Here is a 21427-nt window from a genome sequence, read left to right on the forward strand (position 1 = left end):
CTTTTTAAAGTCTAAATTCAAAACTAAGAAGTTTTTACCTAAACTAATATGCTGTGGGCGTAAGAAGTAGGAAAGGGTAATTCACATCGAACCTTTTAGCTTCCTTCTTTGTTGAAATAACTTCTAAAACTAATGATACAGCTGATGAAATCTCTTCTAAATGAATCGCAGCGCTGTCCTAAGTAAAGTTGGTTCGTCTCAAGGCAGATAGTTCTTAGAGTTCTTGCAGAGTCTGGTGATCATTCAAAGCTTGCTTTCTTTTTTTTAAACTTTTTTAAAAGGTCAATTGGTTTATTTTCATGTTTTTAGCAACAGTTTACAAAGCAATCTTTTACAGCTGTCACTGTATTAATTTTCATGGTTTTAGTAATTGTGAATTTTATATTTCCTTGGGAAGCAATTAATACATTTAGGAAACTCTCTTGGGCTTCATAAACACTTCCAATTAAAAAATATTGATTTGGCAGTGGTTTCTTCTTGGTGTGGCTTTGTCTAACCCGAATGTGAGTAAAAATAGGACAATTGCAGACATTCTCTCTTTCTTCGATAGAAGTTAATTAGTTCTATGGGTATTATTAGCCTGTAAGCGCCTAGAGGGCAAGGATAATGTCTTATTCATTATTATATCTCACCCAGGGTCTAGCGGGGTCCCTGCATGTGTAAAAGGCAGAAATTGGTGTCCCCAGTAGGAAATTTGCATAATTGGAGGAGCTTTGCCACTGGCCAGTGTGAAGCCCATGAGGAGAATCAGCAAAGGACTTGGGGCAGGAGATTAGTAAGTGTGAGAAGCGGGACAGATGCAACCTCTCAGAGGCACCTGGGACTAAGTGGGAAGTGGAAGTAGAAGGGCCTTTCCTATGAAGCGTGGACATGGGGCAGGGAATCCAGTGAGATTTCTGGATGTGGTGCAATTCCTTATACCCTTGAGGTTGAGGTCACCTGGAGGATATGGGTGAATAGATGTTTGCAGAAACTTGAGAAAGATTCCGAAGTCAGGGGATCATAGTGTGTGTATGTATATTTATGCATGGTGTGTTTTTATATGACGTTGTATGAGTGTGGCTCCTTATCAGAATTCAAGTCACTATTGGAGTGAAGTATTTTTTTAAATTTATTTGACAGGTAGAGTTATAGACAAGAGAGACAGAGAAAAAGGTCTTCCTTCTGTTGGTTCACCCTGCAAATGGCCACTACAGCCAGTGCTACACCAATCAGCAGCCAGGAACCAGGTGCTTCCTCCTGGTCTCCCATGCGGGTGCAGGGGCCCAAGCACTTGGGCCATTCTCTACTGCCTTCCCAGGCCACAGCAGAGGGCTGGACTGGAAGAGGAGCAACCAGGACTAGAACTGGCGCCCATATGGGATGCCGGCGCCACAGACAGAGGATTAACCAAGTGAGCCATGGCACCGGCCCCTGGAGTGAAATATTAGCTTTTTTTCCAAGCCAAATTCTTATGTATAGCATTCAACAGATATTTTGAGATTGTGATCCTGATTGTCAGTTTTCCTTAAGGAATACAAAAAGTGGGAAGGGGAAAATAGGTTATATTTTCTTTTTCTTTCTTTTTTCTTTTTTTTTTTTTTTTTTTTTTGACAGGCAGAGTGGACAGTGAGAGAGAGAGACAGAGAGAAAGGACTTCCTTTGCCGTTGGTTCACCCTCCAATGACCACTATGGCCGGCATGCCGTGCTGATCCAATGGCAGGAGCCAGGTACTTATCCTGGTCTCCCATGGGGTGCAGGGCCCAAGCACTTGGGCCATCCTCCACTGCACTCCTTGGCCACAGCAGAGAGCTGGCCTGGAAGAGGGTAACCGGGACAGAATCCGGCGCCCCTATCGGGACTAGAACCCGGTGTGCCGGCGCCACAAGGCAGAGGATTAGCCTAGTGAGCCGTGGCGCCGGCCGGTTATATTTTCATACTCCACTGTAAATTTCATCCTTAAGGTTAATCCAGCTCAACCTTGTTTCAGAGCTGAAGCTGCTGAATGCAGTTCAGTTGAATTACTGTTTGAGGTAGCGGCAGTGATGAGACTAGCCATTGGACCTTTTGGTCACTCAATAGATTTCCTGAGCGCCAGCTTTGCCAGGTCCTCACACTTCCATTCTATATTGAGGAGACTGGAAATAATCAAGGTATTTGAATAAATGAAAAATATGCAGTGTGTCCCATATATTATTTTGCATTATGCAGAATGTGGGAAAAATGCCATCAAGAAAAACAAAGCAAGACATTTTAAATAAAGCGATCAAGGAAGGCCCTGGCTTGACAGTGATATTTGAACAAAGGAGGTGAGGCAATAAACCATGGGGATATATGGAGGAGAACGTTCCATGTTGAAGGAACAGGAAGTATATTGGCCCTGGGGTTGGGGTATGCCTGAGATGTTTGAGGAACAACAGGATGCCAAAGTTGATGTCTAGAATAATAGGAGGTGAGAGTCCATGAGCGTAGACAGGAGTATAGAACATATGAGGTGAGAACTGTTGGAAGGTTTTGAGTGATAGTATTTTAAGAGGATTTTCTGTGCTGTTGGATTGAAAAATAAATGTAAGGGGACAGGGATGGAAGCATTGTGGCAGGCAAGAAGATCATGGCACTAATCCAGGAGCAGAATGACCATAGCTCCCACCCCAGGAGGTTGGCAGTGAAGGTAGAGAGGTGTCAGGATCATGATAGTTGGAATGTTATGCTTGTGTTAATTCATTCCGATATCACGTAATGTGGCATATTTATTATTTTAGGGATCTGGTTAGAGAAGATACAAAGTTATGTAAAAGCCAGTTCCTAACCCCAGTGTGCTCAATTTTATGGAAAAGACAAGTATTAAAAAATATACTAAGAGCATTGCAATGTGTTTCAGCAAGCATGTGACAGAAATACATCCAAGGTACAGAAGCAGACCCCAAAAACGAAAGGCAGGTGGGAAGGGCTTTTTTGAGGAGCTCTATTTTAAATGAAGAACAAGAGTTTTATAGGCTTTCTTCCTAGATGAAGGAAACAGCAAGATTTGTGGAGCAGTGTAAGCTATTGTATTGTTCATTTCTGTTTTACTCTTGGTGATACAGTAGATTCAAAGTATCAAAGCAAGAATTCCCTGCCCACCATCCTATGCCCCAAGTAGTCTTGCATAGCCCAGCAGGATTTGTGGTTTAAGATCTGTCTTGGGGGAAGAGTTCCAGATAGAGGGAACAGCTATGTGTAAACATTCTAAAGTACAAACTTGCTTTGTGTGTTAAAGAATACAAGGGGACTAGAGAGGCTCACCTTCCAAGATAAAGAGCCAGCAGAGACACAGATGCCTCATAGTCAATGGGATGGAGGGTGGAGCCTTCAGAGATTCATCTCGAGTTTTTTCCAGGGGAGGGAGAATAACTTTCATACCTTGAAATGAAGAGAGAAGTGACTAAGACAGGTTAGGTAGCTTCTTAGTGTTTGAGAGAGGAGTGTGAGGATTTCCTTAAGTACAGGATATGAAGCCACCATGCTGGCACTCCTAGTTGTCCGAGGAGCAATGGCTGAGCTCCTCTGTGGCCAGTCCTGAGGAACATGGAGAGCAGCTCTGTGAGAGACTGTAGAGGGTGGTGGTGAAGATCAAGAACTCTGGTCTTGGGCTGATGAGTCCCACCTACCCATCCTGGGCAAGTCACTTAATTTCTGTGCCTCAGCTTCCCCAACTTCAACATGCAGCAGGTACAGATTGAATATAGGGGGAGAAAAGTGATTTGCCCTCTGCCTTTCAAAGTTCTCAGCTAGAGCCCCTGTAACAAAAGACAGACTAACAAGAGGAAAAACAAATACATTTATTAACGTGGGCATTGCATCTGAGAGAACACTCAGGAATGAGAGCCAGCTTTTTGTTCCCTAACACAGAACAATGCATTTTTAAAGTCACAAGACAAAGGAAGACCTTGAGTCTCTAGGAGCAAAAATTGTAGGAAGGCAAATGTTTGGGACACCAATGGTAGATAAAGGCTAGTTAGTCAAGTTTGTTATGCTAATCCTTCTGGTGCCACCTCCACATTGTGAGTCTAAGATCTTCTGGATCTCATAATTGATTTTTGTCCTCCCTGATAGAAATGTGAGGAGGGACACCTCTAAATATATGTCTTGCTTTTAGGCTAATAGGGGAGGGTAGTTTTTTTTTGTTTGTTTGTTTTGTTTTGTTTTGTATCTCCTTCTTGTCGCTCCCCGTCTTCGTGGAGGAATGACACAGGACCCTGCGCTGTTCTTTCATCTGCTCGGCCCTTCCCGGGTTTGCTGCTGGTTCTTCCCGGGTTGGCTACCGTCCCTTCCACCTCCATGGAAGGGCGGTTCCCCCTGCCACATTCCCCACTTCCGCGGGGGAGCGGCACACCGCCGGCCGGCTCTCTCGGGGGCTGCACAGGTGTTCCTTCAGATAGATGTTCCCTGGTGCATGTTGTCTCTCTCCTCCTTTGTAGTCCTCTTCCACCAATCCCAACTCTGCTACCCACACGCCGAGTACGCTGCTCTCCTCCAATCAGGAGCAGGTCCTGCAGCTTGTCAAGTTGGTGAGAGGCAGCTGGGTAGAAGCTGTTTGCTCCTCTCCCAGCGCCATATTGTGGGAGAGCAGATGTATAGAATAAGTCTTAATTCCAGTAACAGTATAGTCCGAGTTGCTCCCCACACTTCTCAGTTGTCTTTAGCTCAGAATAATTTAACGTGGCATATTTGGGGGAGGCATATTCTGTTACCCTTCAACTCTCTACCTTACAAGATTGCTATGAGGAATAGGTACATTAATAAATGCAACATTTTTTGAACACTGGCTAGTGCAGGGTCAGGCTCTATAAGGATGTGCCAGTATTTCTATTACTATTCCCTCCCGTAGCCGATGGAGAGCGTTGACAGAAGCACTAAGAAGACAAAATCACAGTAAAGGCAGCCATGTGGACTAGGAGTGAGGGTGAGGTTTCTTCCCACTGTGAGGCCTGGGGTTCTTCTAAAAGTCAGTGAAGGGAGGTGACCACTGGCCAAAACTGCATTCCCTGGGATTTGATTACTCACCAACTCTGGTAAAGAAAGGCTAAGGCAGTTTTAATTTGAACTAGAAAAATAAAGAAATGTGGTATTTCTCCAATGCATCATAAAGCAAATCCTTCCTGGTTATGTGTACTTAGGGAACTATAAGCAGCTATAAATTGCTGAAAGATAGATTCTGAGGTGGGGCTAGGTGGCAACTAATGGTGAAAAGGGGGGCAGGGATCACATCAGGATAGACCTTAAATGCCCTTCTAATGGCCTCGGCCTTTACTCTCTGGATGCTGGGGAGCCAGAGGATTTTTACACAGAGGTGACATAATCCGATTTAGATCTTTAATAACTTTGTTGGCAGCAGGAACATAGATGTAAAATTGTCAAGACTAGAGAAAAAAGGTGATCAGTTAAAAGGCTGTTGCAACAATTCTGAGGGGAAAGATCAGGGACCCAGATTAAGATACTGACAGCAGGGATAAAGAGGAGGCTATAGGGACAATCATTTGGAGCAGTGGTCAAGATGCTGCTTGGGATGCCTGCTTCCCATACCAGAGTGCCTGGGTTCAAGTCTCAGCTCTGCTTCTGCTGATACACACTGTTGGAGGTAGCAGGTGATCGTTCCAGTACTTGGATACCTGCCACCTGTTTGGGGAAATCTGGCTTGAGTTCCAGGCTCCTGGCTACAGCCTGACCCAGCTCTGGTTATTGTGAGCATTTGGAGAGTGAACCAGAGGATGGGAGCTCTATCTCTCTCCCTCTCTCTGTCTCTCCTCCCTCTCTCCCTCCCTCCCTCCCCTCTCCTTCCCCGTCTCCCTCAGTTTCTCAGCCTCTCAAATTAAGAGAAGACAATGGATTTGGAACTTTTAGACGACTCAGGCCTGATACTGCATATGGTGAAGTCAGGCTTCTGGCTTTGGATACTGGGAATCCAAGATAAAGAACAGGTTTGGGGATGATAATGGGTGAAATTTGCTCCTGTTAAGGTCGAGATGCCAGTGTCCAAGTGGAGGGCCAATTTTGGCCAAGTAGAGGTTTGGGAGGCATAAGGATAGAGGTGAGTAGGGATGGAGTGGAATTGCTTCAAGCAATGCAATAAAGGGAAAAGAGACAGAAGCACCAAAGGCTCAGGTGAGGATCCCTGAGAAGAAAGGGCAGATGGACAGACCACAGGGAAGGGGTAGCTGCTGAGGAAGAGGGAGGGAGTTTCCAGAGCATTTATGATTAAATTCAGAGACTTAAGGACCTGAGGACATTGGTGGGCGCCTTCCGTTCTATTGACAGAACAAGGTATTTAACTTGGTCAGATCCAGAAAGGGACAAGAAGAATGGATGGAGAGCAAGTTGGCCATCATGTTGCTAATGGTTCTATTTTTTTTTTTTTAAGGGAAAGAGTTTATTGGGGGAAACCCTACAGACTGGAGGGAAGGGGCAGAGAAGGAAAAGAGGGAGAAGAGAGCATTAAGAGAGAGATCAAGAGATAGAGAGATCAGGAGACAAAGAAAAAGAGAGAGCGAGCCACATGTTCAGGAACAGGTCCTTTTAAAACTTTGCAGAGGGGGGATGGGTGGGCAGGGAAGTAGGAGCAGCGGATCCCATTAGGATGGGGGTGGGGCTGACACCAGTGGTTGGGCCATGTGGCCACCTGGTTTCCAGCAATGGCAGCAGGGGGGCTAGAGCCCAGGATGGTGTCAGGGTGTAGATTGCGCCATAGATAAGACTGAGCCATTTTACTAACATTGCCCCCTTTTGTTTTTTATAAAGCAGGAGTTGTATGGGATTACATTAGTTCAAAAAGTCCAGGAGGGGTAGTGGGACAATGATCTGTCTTTAGAGCTACTTCCTGCTGACATGGGGCGACGAGGTACTCTTTGCTGGCATGGGGCGATGTCTCAAGCTGCTGTCTCCTGGGTGGGGAGCTGAATGGTTCTGTTTTAAAATGACAATAGTTAAGAAAAAGAAATTATTCAAGTGAAGAATGAAAAATGAAATAGGAGTAGAGTGACATTCAGCAGTTGAGTGTGAAGCTAATGAATCAGTTGTTTGCCCCTTTACTTTCGTATGAGATAGGTGAAAACACTCCTGATATTTCTTCCAGGTGGAGAGGTACCCGTGGACCATTCCACCGGGCTTCTGCTGCTCCTACACCTGTTCCTCCCCACAGAAGGAGAGACCCACCTGGTGGTGAGTTCTGGGGAGAACCGGGGCACACCTGGCTTGACCTCTTTTCCTTCTTGGAACAAACGTCTCTGTAATTCAACCAGATCTTCATGGATGACTTAGAACTGCTGGAAGGTGTCCAGGTTCCCACCACCTCCTAATCACGGGCTTTCAGTAGCTTGTGAGCAGTGGAAAAAATTGAGTGCCCCAGATAATGGTCCCCCAGATAAGTGGTGATCTTCATGCTGCCGGGAGGGAAAGCTATTGTGAGGCTAAATCTTTTGTTTTTTTTGGCCTTGTGTTCCTAAGGACCATGTCCTCTCTGTGGTCTCATTTTGGCTCTTGGTTGTTGACTGTGCAAGCTCTGGCCTTTTGTTTAGACTCCCAGCACTCAAACACGGGCTTTACCTATAAAGAGGTGGTAGATTTTATTTAGAAATCACAAGAGAAAGAGGAACCCTTAATATAGAGAAAAGATGCTGCGTCAACTTGTGTTGCAGTAGAAAAACAAAATTCAGTGGACTTTTTGCACACTGGAAGGCCAGGAGGGGCAGCTGAAGAGGTCTACATCTGACCTGTATCTGTGTCTCAGAATCAGGTTTGCTCAGGAAGTCAAGCAGGGCCTGGAGTGGTTTGCAAAATATACTTCAGTCTTACTGTAGACTAGGAGTACTAGAGGAATGAAAACCAGGGAAAACAGACTGTAGGAAGAGAGAGTTCCCTTAGATGAAAGCTGAGGTAATCCTAGGCACACCAAACAGATATGAGAAAAGAATGATAATGTATTCAAGGCTAGGGAAAGATATATACAACGTTAAATTTCATTCAGATCTACCTGTTCTGAAAGGAAGTACTAAAAACAGGGAGAGATTCATTCAGAAACCATGCATCGCATGTCTGAGTGCTTTTCCTATGCCAGGCACTGATCTTGGGAAGTAGAAATACACATTGTGAATAGAAAACATGAAGAGTCTATCTGTAGGGTGGGTATCTGGCACAGTAGTTAAGACACTATGTGGGACATCCACATCCCGCATCAAGAGTGCCTGGATTCGAGTCCCAGCTCTACTTAGGATTCTAGCTTCCCACTGATGTGCCCCTTGGGAGACAGTCAGCAATGGCTCAGTTATTTGTGTCCCTGCCACCCATGTGGAAGACCTGTTTTAAGTTCTGGACACTTGGCATTGGCTTGGACTATCCCCAGCCATTGCAGACATTTGGGGAGTGAACCAGCAAATGTAAACTTAATCCATCACTCTGCCTTTCAAATAAAGAAAATAAATAATAAATAAATAATAAATTAATTTAATTTAAAATTTAAAAAAGTGAAAAGGCCATGTATTATATAGTATAAATATTTAAAAACATTTTTATCTCTGTAGATGTTATATCTTAGCACTTAAAGCAGACAACAAACATAATTTAGAAACATAATACAGTATATTAGAAAATGATGAGTTACAGAAATGATGTCAAGGTAGAGGGGATTCACCATTGCTAGGTGGGATGGGGTGACTGTGGTCAAGTTGGGTCTTACGGAGAGGTTTTATCTAAGACTTGATTGAAGTGAGGTAGTGAATAAGTGAATTAAGGGGAATAGCATTAGGAGTCAAAGGAACTGCATATGCAAAGCCCCGAGGCAGCAGTGTGTCTGGTATGTTTGATGAAGAGCAAGAAGGCCAGGGAAGTGGTGGCAGAGGCAGCAGCGGGGGAATAGCAGGAGATAGCTTTCGAGATGTAATAAGGGCCATGTGGTGGAGCTTTGTCAAGATTGTTGTAAGGACTTTGCTGTTTGAGTGACATGGGATGCAGTGAAGGGTTTGTGAACACAGTAGTGGCATCAACTGGCTCAGGTCATTACGGGGTTTCTCTAGCCACTCTGCAGGGCACTGGCGGTGGCTGAGGGCGTCTGGCCATTGCTGTGGGATTCCAGGAGAGGACTGAAGTGGCTCAGACCAGACAGTGGCAGTGGAGCTTAGTCAGTGTCTGGGACTGCTTTAAAGGTAGAGCCATTAGGACACTTATTGTAGTTTGTGAGAGAAAGAAAAGAGTCAGGAATGAACTGAGAGTTTTGTCCTCAGCTACTGGAAAGATGGAGCTAAGAGTTATTTTAGTTATTATTAGATCAAAAACAGTGACTGGAGCTCACCGTGACTGGAGGAGGAAAGCAGGATCTTAGAGTTTACTAGAATGAATGACTGCAACCAGCAGCACCCGTGTCGAGAAAAGCACTAATAAGTACCCCCTAAAAGTTACAGAGTACACCTGTCCCTCTGACCCAGGAATTTTGACAGCTACACTAACTGACTACAGATGCTCGGACTGATTGAGGCAGGAAGACCAGGAAGAAACGTGAAAAATCCTCAGGGGATTCCCAAGTGAATTGCAAGGTGGTATGGTGTGTCTTAGGCCTTTTGTGCTGCTGTAACAAAATAGCTGAGATTGGATCGTTGATAAGAGCAGAGATTTATTTCTCTCAGTTCTGGAGGTTCGGAAGTCCAAGAGCAAGGTGCTTTCAGGTCTGGCGTCTAATGAAAGCCTGGTCTTGGCTTCCAGGAAGCTGGTTTGTTGCTGGCGCCTTCTGATCAGCCACTGCTTTCATCTTAGAGGACAGAGAGTAGAAGGCAAAAGGGGCCTAATTTTCTCAAGCCCTTTTATGATGTGACTAATCTCACTCATGAGAGAAAAGTCCCTTTCAGGTACCACCTCTTTTTTTTTTTTTTTTTTTTTTTTTTTAAGATTTATTAATTTGGCCAGTGCCGTGACTCACTTGGCTAATCCTCTGCCTGTGGCGCTGGCACCCCGGGTTCTAGCCCTGGTTGGGGTGCCGGTTCTGTCCCCATTGCTCCTCTTCCAGTCCAGCTCTCTGCTGTGGCCCAGGAAGGCAGTGGAGGATGGCCCAAGTGCTTGGGCCCTGCACCCGCATGGGAGACCAGGAGGAGGCACCTGGCTCCTGGCTTCGGATCGGCACAGCATGCCAGCCAAAGTGGCCATTTGGGGGGTGAACCAATGGAAAGGAAGACCTTTCTCTCTGTGTCTCTCTCTTTCCCTAAATCTGTCCAAAAAAAAAAAAAAAAAGATTTATTTATTTGATAGAGTTACAGAGAGAGGAGAGACAGAGGGAGAGATCTTCCATCTGCTGGTTCACTCCCTAAATGGCCACAACAGTTGGGGCTGGGCCTAGCTGAAGCCAGGAGCCAGGAACTTCTTCTAGGTCTCCCATGTAGGGGCCCAAATAATTGGGCCATCTGCTGCTGCTTTCCCAAGCCATTAGCAGGGGGCTGTATTGGAAGTGGAGCAGCCTGGACATGAACTGTTGCCCATACGGGATGCTAATATTGCAGGTGGTTGCTTTACTTGCTATGCCACAAAGCCACACAAACCCCCCCCCCCCAACCACCCAGCTCTTTTTTTTTTTTTTTTTTTTTTTTTTTTTTGACAGGCAGAGTGGACAGTGAGAGAGAGACAGAGAGAAAGGTCTTCCTTTTGCCGTTGGTTCACCCTCCAATGGCCGGCGCGCTGCGACCGGCGCACCGCGCTGATCCGATGGCAGGAGCCAGGAGCCAGGTGCTTTTTCCTGGTCTCCCAGGGGGTGCAGGGCCCAAGCACCTGGGCCATCCTCCACTGCACTCCCTGGCCACAGCAGAGAGCTGGCCTGGAAGAGGGGCAACCGGGACAGAATCCGGAGCCCCGACCCGGCCTAGAACCCGGTGTGCCGGCGCCGCTAGGCAGAGGATTAGCCTAGTGAGCCGTGGCGCCGGCCCCAGCTCTTTTTTTTTTTAAACAGATTTATTTATTTACCCGTTTCAGAATGGTGCAGAGGGAGAGATCAATCTTCCATTTGCTGGTTCACTCCCCAAATGCCTGCAACAGCTTGGGCTTAGCCAGGCTGAAGCCAAGGACCTGGATCTCCATCTGGATCTCTTTGTAACAAGGGCCCAAATACTTGGCTTATCATCTGCTGCTTTCCCAGGAAAGTTGGACTGGAAGCTGAGTCTGAAGCAAGCTCTCTGGTATTGGATGTGGGCCATAATAGCCATCCAAGGCCCCACCTCTTAACACTACCATGTTGGGGTTTCAGTTCCAACATAGGAGTCTTTGGAGGATCACAAATATTCAAAACATGGCATTGTGATGGTGGGGTCACACACCCAAGAGATGTTTTGGATTAGTGGTAAGCATGGCACCTCGAAGAGGAGACATATTAATAGGGAACCAACTTGGATGTTGATATATGGAGTCTGAGTCTAGGTTATATGTTGATCTGATGGGAACTTACATCCTGGTTGTTACAATTCCATTAAGAAAAGCAAAGACAATAGGATTTGTTTAAACAAAGAAATTTACTGGGGCCAGCACTGTGGTGTGGCGGGTGAAGCCAGCGCCTGCAGTGCTGGCATCTCACGTGGGCAATGGTTTGAGCCCCAGCTGCTCCATTTCTGATCCAGCTGTCTGCTGTGGCCTAGGAAAGCGATGGAAGATGGTCTAGGTCCTTGGACCCCTGTGGGAGGACCTGGAGGAAGCTCCTGGCTCCTGGCTTCAGATTGACACAGCTCCAACAGTTGTGGCCAGTTGGGGAGTGAACCAGCGGATGGAGGACCCCTCTCTCTCTTTGCCTCTCCTTCTCTTTGTGTGTAGCTCTGACTTTCAAATAAATAAACATATTTTTTGGCATCTTTTTTTAATTTAGTAAATATAAATTTCCAAAGTACAGTTTATGGATTACAATGGCTCCCCCCACCCAAAATTTCCCTCCCACTCACACCCCTCCCATCTCCCGCTCTCTCTCCCATTCCATTCACATCAAGATTCATTTTCAATTCTTTTTATATACAGAAAATCAATTTAGTATATATTAAGTAAAGATTTCATCAGTTTGCACCCACAGAAACACAAAGTGTAAAATACTGTTTCAGTACTAGTTATAGCATTACTTCACATTGGACAACACATTAAAGACAGGTTCCACATGAGAAGTAAGTACACAGTGACTCCTGTTGTTGACTTAACAACTTGATACTCTTGTTTATGGCATCAGTAATCTCCCTAGGCTCTAGTCATGAGTTGCCAAGGCTGTGGAAGCCTTTTGAGTGTGCTGACTTTGATCTTATTCCGACAGGTCATAGTCAAAGTGGAAGTTCTCTCTTCCCTTCAGAGAAAGGTACCTCCTTCTTTGATGGCCCCATTCTTTCCACTGGGATCTCACTCACAGAGATCTTTCATTCAGATTTTTTTTTTTTAAAGAAGTTTACTGGTAGTCTCAGAGTTCATGGACTCAATGGTGTTCTCTCCCTATGGGAGACCTAATGAGACTCACTAGAAGAGCATGTTAAGAAAACAAGGGACAGTACAAGGAGAAGAGACATTGAGTTCCAACACACAGCACTGGTATTACTTGTGTTGGGGACAAAGGGGACCAATTGACGAGATGAAATCTGTCATGGAGTACACTTGGCCTTCCTGAACTGGATGAAGAGGCAGGACCTGGAAGGGAAGCTCAGAGGCATGCCTTCCTACTACAGAAGGCCAAACTTGTGGAACTGCTGCTTTGTCGGGAGTGTGCAGAAGCTTAGAGAAGACTGTCTTGGAGAGCCTGTGGCCAGACGTTGGTCATCACAAGGCTGCCAGGGGCTCAGAAGTCAACAGGTTCAGTTTTAGGAATTTGCTGAGGATTCTGCAAGTGAAACAAATGTGAGGTTGAAGAGAAAGCTTCCCAAAAGTCAGCCCCGCAATTTCTGAGCAGCCCTGAGGGAGGGACACGGATATTTTCTCTGCGGGGATAGTGTAGGAGTGGAGCAGCACTGCTAGACGGAGCCCATGGAGGCACAGGAAGGAGCTAAAAAGGAAATGGGTTTTAGGAGGCTTGGAAGAGTTGGATGTAAAAGAGAGACGTTTCTCCACTTTGCCATTATTCTTTCATTTGAGAGAAGATACAGTTTATCTAGTGGGATTTTTTTTTTTCACCAAATATGGTTAACAAAATGCCCTGACTTATTAACTGAAGGACAGTTTCTCCTAATAGAGTTGAAGGTCCTAGGTCATGTGTTCTGGACAGCCGGCACTCAATGGTTGGCATCCTACCAAGGCTTAGAGCCACACGTTTCTCACCTCCTCTCCTTCTCTCAGCTGCCGCTCGGTCTCTGCTGTGTCTTTGGCAGCACTAAGTATTTGGTTCTGGGTCTGTAACTTTGGGGAGGAAAAGTGTTTTTGGAGTTGGGGATTGACTTCTTTCCCAAATTTGGTCACTGTAGGGCCAGGGCTGGGATTTTCTTGTGAATCATATGAACTGTTTGGGTCCTGGATCAAGCGGAGCGATATGAAAAGCGTTTGTCCTTCAAGGTAGGTCCTGTAGGATCGTAGCCTAGGCTGTGAGGCTTAGAGAGGTATGTAGAGAACTTAGCACAGTGGGAATGATAATGATAATAATTACTATTTCAATAGAATGGCTTTTTTATGTAAGATAAGGTTTTTATTTGTTTTTGGTGTTTTTAAGTACTTATGAGAGGCCTGGGGGAGGCAGGCAGAGGGAGCGGTAGGGAGGTTATTGACATAACACAGGTTAGAAGCAACAGTCATCTCACCCAAGGTGGTGGAGTGGCAGTGATATGAGGGCCATGGTGAATGGATATAGAGGTTGAGAATGGGGCATTATCAAAGATTGTTTATGGTATCAGTATTGTGGTGTAGTGGGTAAAGCTGCTGCCTTTGACACCAGCATGACATATGGGTGCTGGTTCATGTCCCAGCTGCTCCACTTTCAATCTGGCTCCTTGCTAATAGCCTGGGAAAAGCAGCAGAAGATGGCCCAAGTGCTTGGGCCCTTGCCACCATGTGGGAGACCCAGAAGCAGCTCCTGGATCCTGGCTTCAGTCTTGCCCAGCCCTGGCCTTTGCACCCATCTGAGGCATAAACCAGTGGATGAAAGATTGATCTCTCTCTCTCTCTCTCTCTCTCTCATTCCTTTCTTTCTGTCTCTCCCTCTCTTTGTGTTACCCTTTTTTTTTTTTTAAAAAAAAGATTTATTTATTTATTTGAAAGTCAGAGTTACACAGAGAGAAGCAGAGGCAGAAGAGAGAGAGAGAGAGGTCTTCCATCCACTGTTTTACTTTCCAAATGGCCACAACAGGCAGAGCTGCACCAATCTGAAGCCAGGAGCCAAGAGCTTCTTCTGGGTCCCCCACGTGGGTGCAGGGGCCCAAGGACCTAGGCCATCTTCCACTGCTGTCCCAGGCCATAGAAAAGAGCTGGATCGGAAGAGGAGCAGCTGGATTCGAACTGGTGCCCATATGGGATGCAGGTGGCCATTTTACCTGCTGTGCCATGTGCCAGCTCCTATCCTGACTTTTAAAATAAATAAACAGATCTTTTAAAAATAATTATTTAAATGACTTTGGTCATTAAATAACTAACTGGGTAGATGGCAATGTCCTTCATGAGATAAGGAATTAAAAAAAGGAAACAAAAGCAGTCAGTGGTAATATTGGTTGCAAGAGGTATAAGTTTTTAAACTCTTAGTAGGTTTCGGGCTCTGTGCTGAATGCTGGCTATGCATTATGTCATTTAATATTTGCAGCACTGCAATGTTCTGGTTACTGTGTATATGTACAATTCACAGAGGAGGGAACTCAGGCTCGGACAGTTAAGGAACTTGCTTTAGCCACATTTCTAGGAATTAGTAAAACAAAGTTCAGAATCAGACAGATGTCCACCCCCCACCCGGTTGTGGGAACTTATGCATGTCAGTTAACTTTCTACTGTGGAGATACCAATTTTCCTATAAGATCCAGGAATGATGATGCAGGAGGCTTGAGGATCATGCCTGGCATGCAATAAGCACAGTGAACAGCAACAGTCACTGACAAGGTGTTCTCCAGTTATTACCATAAACTACAAGCTATACACATTCTCATTTCATAGACCTGCAGAGTGTAGCTCAGAAAGGGTAGTTTATTTATTTGCTCAGTGTCAGGACGCTAAATGAGTTCTTCTGATTTCTAAGCCCATCTTCTTTTTACTACACCAGGCTGCCTTTCATTTTCGTAGGGGTAAAATGATTAATAATTAGCTTTCTGAAGTCTTGAAAAGTTATTAGCCTCCAGTGAAGCTAGAAAGTATCTGAGCTCCCGAGGTAATTTTCACGTAGCGGCTGTGTTGTAAGTTGCATCTTGAGGGTTCTAAGCTCTTAATCTGTTATCATTAGTAACTGTGATCGATTAGCTCCCCAGGTGATTCTAATGGTCCCTCAGTGTGGAGAGCTACTGCCCTAGAGAAACTTCAACGCACGAGCACAGAAGACTCTACAATACATCTGGGGCAGCACCGCTCAAAAGAGCACAAATGCTGGGGGGAGGAACACGAAGCCCAAATGTGTGGTGACAGGGAAGAGGATGAAACAGTTGTGCATTGTATACTGACCATGGATTTTAAGCACTGCGAGGAACGAGATGATACCTGTTTCAGCCACGGCTGCATCCCAGCATCTACAGCAATGCCTAGTCTAAGTAATCCCATTATGTGGAATACCTGACAGCAAGGACTAACAAGTCAGTTACTGCTGCAGGCATCACCATGGACGGATGTCAGAAATGTGAGTGTACAAGATGACACAAAAGAGTAACCACAGTACAGTGTCACTCTTTCAAGCTCAAAATCAAGCAAAACCAAATAATAGGCTTTGTATATAGCTTTGTGTGGCAAATCTACACATAAATACAAAAGAAGGATGAAGAACCAAGATTGTAGTAGTCATGGAAAAGGGGTGGGGAACCCAAGAATTGCTCTGGGAAGGGAGCACATGGAAGTTTCTTTTGGAAACGCTGTTTCTTAGGGTTTCGGAGAATTTGTTTTATTGCACTTCATACCTTACATATATTACATATGCTCTTTGGATATACAGATAGTCTGTTCATAACATGAGAGCTGATGGTGGGTGACTAATGGGAAGGCGTTATGTTCAAGATGACATGTGTGGCTTTACTTTCTTTTTGGTTTTGGCAGGAGCTCCTTAAGTTGGGCTTCCCAGGAGAGTAAAAAAGTATATGCTTGGATTTGTTGAAGGGGAGAGAGGGTAGAGAGCAGCCTGACCTTCTGGGAAGGTGAACAGCCTGGCACCACAAGGAAGATGAGAGGTCACTGACCCAGCGTTAGTGAAGGAGCCAATCCTGGGTGTTGTGCTGATCCCAGGGTCCTTGGCAGCTTCTGCACATAGTCTGGGATCTTGTTCTGGATTCTCGCCTTGAGCTACTATCGCATTTACTATGTGAATTTGGTTAATAATCCCTATTTGGATCCTAGTTCTCTCATCAGGAGCAATTGTCTTCAGTCTGTGTCAGTGGCACCTTTAGAATTCCCTGGTGATTCTGTTGGGTTATTTATGGAGGGAGGGGTACAACTGGAAAGGAGATGTCTTACTCTGCTTTGTGTTGTTATAACAGAATCCCTGAGGCTGAGCACTGCTCACAGTCTTAGAGGTCCAGCAACAGCCTCTGTTGTGGGCTTTGTGCAGATGGCATCGCATGGCAGGAGAGCATGCAGGAGAAGCAGTGGGCTTTTTGGAAGAGACCAAGCGCGTGGAGAAGCCTCACTCTGTCACAAGTCTCTGTTTTACAGTAATTAATCTGGTCCTGCAAGACCTAACCCACTCCATGATAAGGACATTAATTCCTTCCAAGATTGGTATCCCTATGACCTAACCACCTTCCGCTAGTTTCTACATCACCTCTCAATGTCATTACATGTAGGACCAAGCTTCTGTCTTAGGAATTTTGGAGGATAAACCATATTCAAACCACAGTATGAGGACTCTACCTTGCCACCCCCAGTTTAATCAGGAAGCCACTGTTACAGATTTTGTAAGTTAGGGTCAGTATGTGATTTTATTTTGAAGAAGGGTTTAACCATTAAAACAAAAAGCCATGAAAAAAACCATACAATAAAAAGTTTGGAAATCATTGATCTAGATATATGTACCACAAGCCTACTTGTACATGAAATTACCCTGAAAAAGAAAGAACAGGGCCGGCGCCGCGGCTCACTAGGCTAATCCTCCGCCTAGCGGCGCCGGCACACCAGGTTCTAGTCCCGGTCGGGGCGCCGGATTCTGTCCCGGTTGCCCCTCTTCCAGGCCAGCCCTCTGCTGTGGCCAGGGAGTGCAGTGGAGGATGGCCCAGGTGCTTGGGCCCTGCACCCCATGGGAGACCAGGAAAAGCACCTGGCTCCTGGCTCCTGCCATTGGATCAGCGCGGTGCGCCGGCCGCAGCGTGCCAGCCGCGGCGGCCATTGGAGGGTGAACCAACGGCAAAAGGAAGACCTTTCTCTCTGTCTCTCTCTCTCACTGTCCACTCTGCCTGTCAAAAAAATAAAAAATAAAAATAAAAAAAAAAAAAAAAAAAAAAGAAAGAACAAACCCCAAAACCCAAATTTCTTGCAAGTTCCTCTTGGCCTCCTGAATTGGTATTTCCAGGGGCAGTCTCGGGGGACTTTTTTTAACAAGCTCCCAATGAGGACCTCACAGTGGCAGATCATCTGTGGTCTGTAGACTGGTTTGGGGGAATGCTGCGAAGGAACTTTGGCATTCTTCTCTCAGCACTAGCATACCACTAGTCTGTGTTTATATTCCTCCTGTGTATAACACCTTCTGTTCCACTTGTTTATTTTTTCCCATTCCTACAAAAACAACAGCTTCTAAGAACCAAAATATCAAAACGAAGCTGCCATCCTATTTTAATTTTTTTCCCCATGTACAAAATTCAGGGTTGTTTTTTCTCATGTCTCCCCCCTACCCCACACCCTGAACATTGTGCATAAAAATAGGCTCCTTGTTTTTCTACACTGCCTACTGCTGTAGCTCCCACATGCTTTGGAAATCACGCCATTCAAGTTTGAACAGATACTAAGGGAGTCTAGGGAGTAATTTCCTGTTGCATCATTTGGACAGCAAAAATATTTCTACACTGTGCTTTGACATTGACTTTGAAATATTTCTCCCATCCTGTTTGCCCCCACCCACTGGAAACAGGTAAGCATGCTTGATTGAATAGCCCACCAGAGAGAGTTAAAGATAGGGCTAGGAACACCTGCTTTTGAATTCGCGAATGTGGTTACTGCCCCTCAACAAAGAAATATGATTCTTAGAAAGGCCAGTGAAGGGCAGATGAAAGAATTGAGGGAATATGTGGGCTAAAACATGAGGTCAAACTAAGAAGATTAAGACTTCCAGCGCACAGAGATGAAGGCTGCATGGGGAGATGATCAAAGACAACGAAGCCACAAAGGGCATAAATGTGTTTGTGTTCACCAAATTCCAAAGTACAAGAACGGGTAGGGAGGACTCTTTGAAGCTGAAAGAGGAGGAATTTAGGAAAATAGAAAAACAAAACCACTAGTTTACACAGTGAATCATAAACTTGTGGAACAAGTCACTGCCAAGATATGGTTTGGGTTAAATATAATAAAGTTTCAGAGAAGGTATAATATATTTATGAGTGGTAGAAGCACACTAGTTTAAGAGAGTAAATTATATTGTCCAGTGGTCCCTGCCTGACATTTTGTGTTTGGGTTGGTACCGTGTCAGAGACAGAACGCTAAGCTGTGTTTACTCGGCAGGTGACCTAATAGGACAAGATTTATGTCCTTGAGGTGGAAACAGTTTATTCACTCATGTACCCTAAGATTTTCTTAAATAATGGACACAATTTCCTCACCCTGTAGGGGTGTTTTTCTTTGAGAAAACATCCCACCATTCCAGGAAGCCCAATGGTGGTTTGTCAGTTGCTGGGGGCTGTTTTCATTAACACAATGAGGCAGGGTCAGGATTGAAACAACTGGAGTGGTACATGCATCATGTAAATTCTGAACATATTAGCAGGGCTAGAGAGGGGAAAAAACGAGAAGAGACTTCCGTGCATGCCGTTGTGTTTTCTACATGGCTCATATTAGTGGGGAAAGCCCTGTGACTACTCCTTCCTGCCACCCAGAGAATCCTTTTTGGGGCAGGCATGGCCTGTTCTCCTCCTCATCCCTCCTCAGTTAAGTGAAGGACTGAGAGTTCAAGTAGACATCTTGACAATTTTGTATCGTGGGACCTGAATTCTGCCACGGAAAGATGTAAAGATAATAAAGGACATAAAAGAGACATCGAACTCTTTCTCAGCTTCCTATGAAATGTGTCCAGAAATAAATTGTTCCAGTAGTACACCAAGCATTAGGACTAAGAGTTAATTCCTTCTCAGCAAATTATCCCGTAGATTCTGTGAGTCAGGAATTTAGACAGTTAATTTCCCCTGTACCATGAATGGGATCTCCAAGTGCCTGATAGCTAGAATCCTCTAGATGATTCTTCACTCTGATCTGGAACCTGGGGAGGGGTGACCTAAAGGCTGGGATCCACAGGAAACACCCCCCAGAGCACCTGCCCATGGTCTGTCCATGGGGCTTCAGCTTTTCACAGCACAGAAGCTGAATTTCAAGGGGGGCGTATCCAGAGATGAAGCAGAGGGTAGAAACATGACCTTTGTCATGTGGTCTAGTTTCAAAATCATGAAGTGATCCCTTTCACTGCATTCTCTGGCTTACATGAATAGCTATAGGCAGCCCATATTCAAGGGAGGGGTGTTAGCCCCTCCTCTTGATGGGCAAGTGGCAATATTACATTACAGAAGGGCATGTTGGGGTGGTGGGTGGATGTTGTCACAAACATCTTGAAAAGTGAAACAGAATCTACCACAAGGATATATAAGAGGTCTTCAAAAAGTTCAAAGATCTTCAACCAGTTCAATGGTAAGTTCAAAGTGAAATTGACACTTTGAGATGCGATGACTTTGAACAGCTCTTGTCTTGACTGTTGAGGATTAGTTATATTTTTTATACTATTTGTTGAACTCTGTACTTAGCATAGGGTAATCTTATGGGTATAAATTTAATTGAAAATAAAGCTTAGTAAAAAATAAGAATGGGAATAGGAGAAGGAAGAAGAGTGGGAGTAGGGTTAGGAGGGACGGTAGGGTGGGAAGAATCACTGTGTTCATAAATTTGTATTTATGAAATACATGAAGTTTATATACCTTAAATAAAAATTTTCTGGGAAGACAAAACAAGAAAGTTCATGGAAAATGTGAATTCTGAGTCAACTATGCATAGATTTCACATTTTTGCACTAAAATAAACTTGTCTTTTAATTTGATTATCCAAGAACTTTTTGAAGATCTTCATATATGTATGTATGTAAGTATAAGTAATCACCATTTTTGCATGTTAAGTTCTGAATGGAAAATTCTATTGACATCCAGGTGACTGGAAATATTGAGGGGCAGGGAGTGGGCAGGGGGTTGAGAGCAGTATTTGTAACTTACCCATCAGAGGAGAGGACCTGAATGAAACTCTCTTCAGTACAGAAGGAGCAAACAAATAAAAGCAATATGGGGCTTTCGGAAACTTTCCGCAACCTGAGAAAAGGGACATTGCCTTGAAGATGCACATACAGTGTACTTGGAAAATGACCTACAGAAGGAAACAGAGGAATGTTTTCGAAATCTTTGGAAGGATGAAAGGACCTAATAGAAATTGCAAAAAATTGCATCCATTACAAGAGAATGTTGAGAGGCTCTTTCAGAACCCAAAAGAAGTGATCAGAGAGATGAACAGGATAATAAAGTTAATCCATGTGGAAGCCAGAGAATAGATAGTGAAATGATGAGTATCAGGAATTTCTGAAGATAATGTCAGCATAAATTGTATCAAAGTAATAATAAAAGATATAAAGAAGAAAAATTTCCCAAATGGATGCAAGGTTGAGTCAGCATTTAATACCATTTAATTCCAAAAGAAATTAGAATTAAGACCTGTTTTCAGACACAACCTGAAAGTAAAAAGGATGCCTGAAATTTATAGACCAATAAGAGCATTAATATAAAACCCTGAATCCCCCAAAAGTTTTGTGCAAAACTCAACCAAGCTATGATAGGGTAATCTGTATAACAAGTAGGTAATAATAAGCTTTTCAGGGAATTTTTTTTTGATGAAAGTACTCATCCAAGTTTTTAATAATGCATGAAAGCAACAGAAAAGTACTCTCATAGGTTTATGGGTTCAGAAAGACTATCACATGTGTACAATTCCTGAAAAGTTACTAAATATGTGTTTGCTAATGCTTTCTAGAAAGAGAAATTTTGTATTATAAAAATTTAACAATATGGAGGTGTTACCGGAGGGAAGACCGTGGAAGCCACGGGGTTCTTGTCTTCATGCAAGAAAGAATTCAGGTATGAGACAGAGAGC

At 44.5% G+C, this 21427-nt stretch overlaps 1 long non-coding RNA gene across 1 annotated transcript in view; it reads left to right on the plus strand.

The window, feature by feature from the left end:
- The first annotated feature begins 6741 nt into the window (after positions 1-6741).
- Positions 6742-21427, plus strand: part of LOC138844413 (uncharacterized) — a 153351-nt gene continuing 138665 nt past the window's right edge. The window contains exon 1 of the long non-coding RNA XR_011380206.1: positions 6742-7177. This is a non-coding gene — a long non-coding RNA (uncharacterized lncRNA). The remainder of the gene's footprint in view (positions 7178-21427) is intronic.

The sequence above is a fragment of the Oryctolagus cuniculus genome, chromosome 11 (genome assembly GCF_964237555.1).
Source record: "Oryctolagus cuniculus chromosome 11, mOryCun1.1, whole genome shotgun sequence".
In the NCBI taxonomy this organism is placed as follows: Eukaryota; Metazoa; Chordata; class Mammalia; order Lagomorpha; family Leporidae; genus Oryctolagus; species Oryctolagus cuniculus.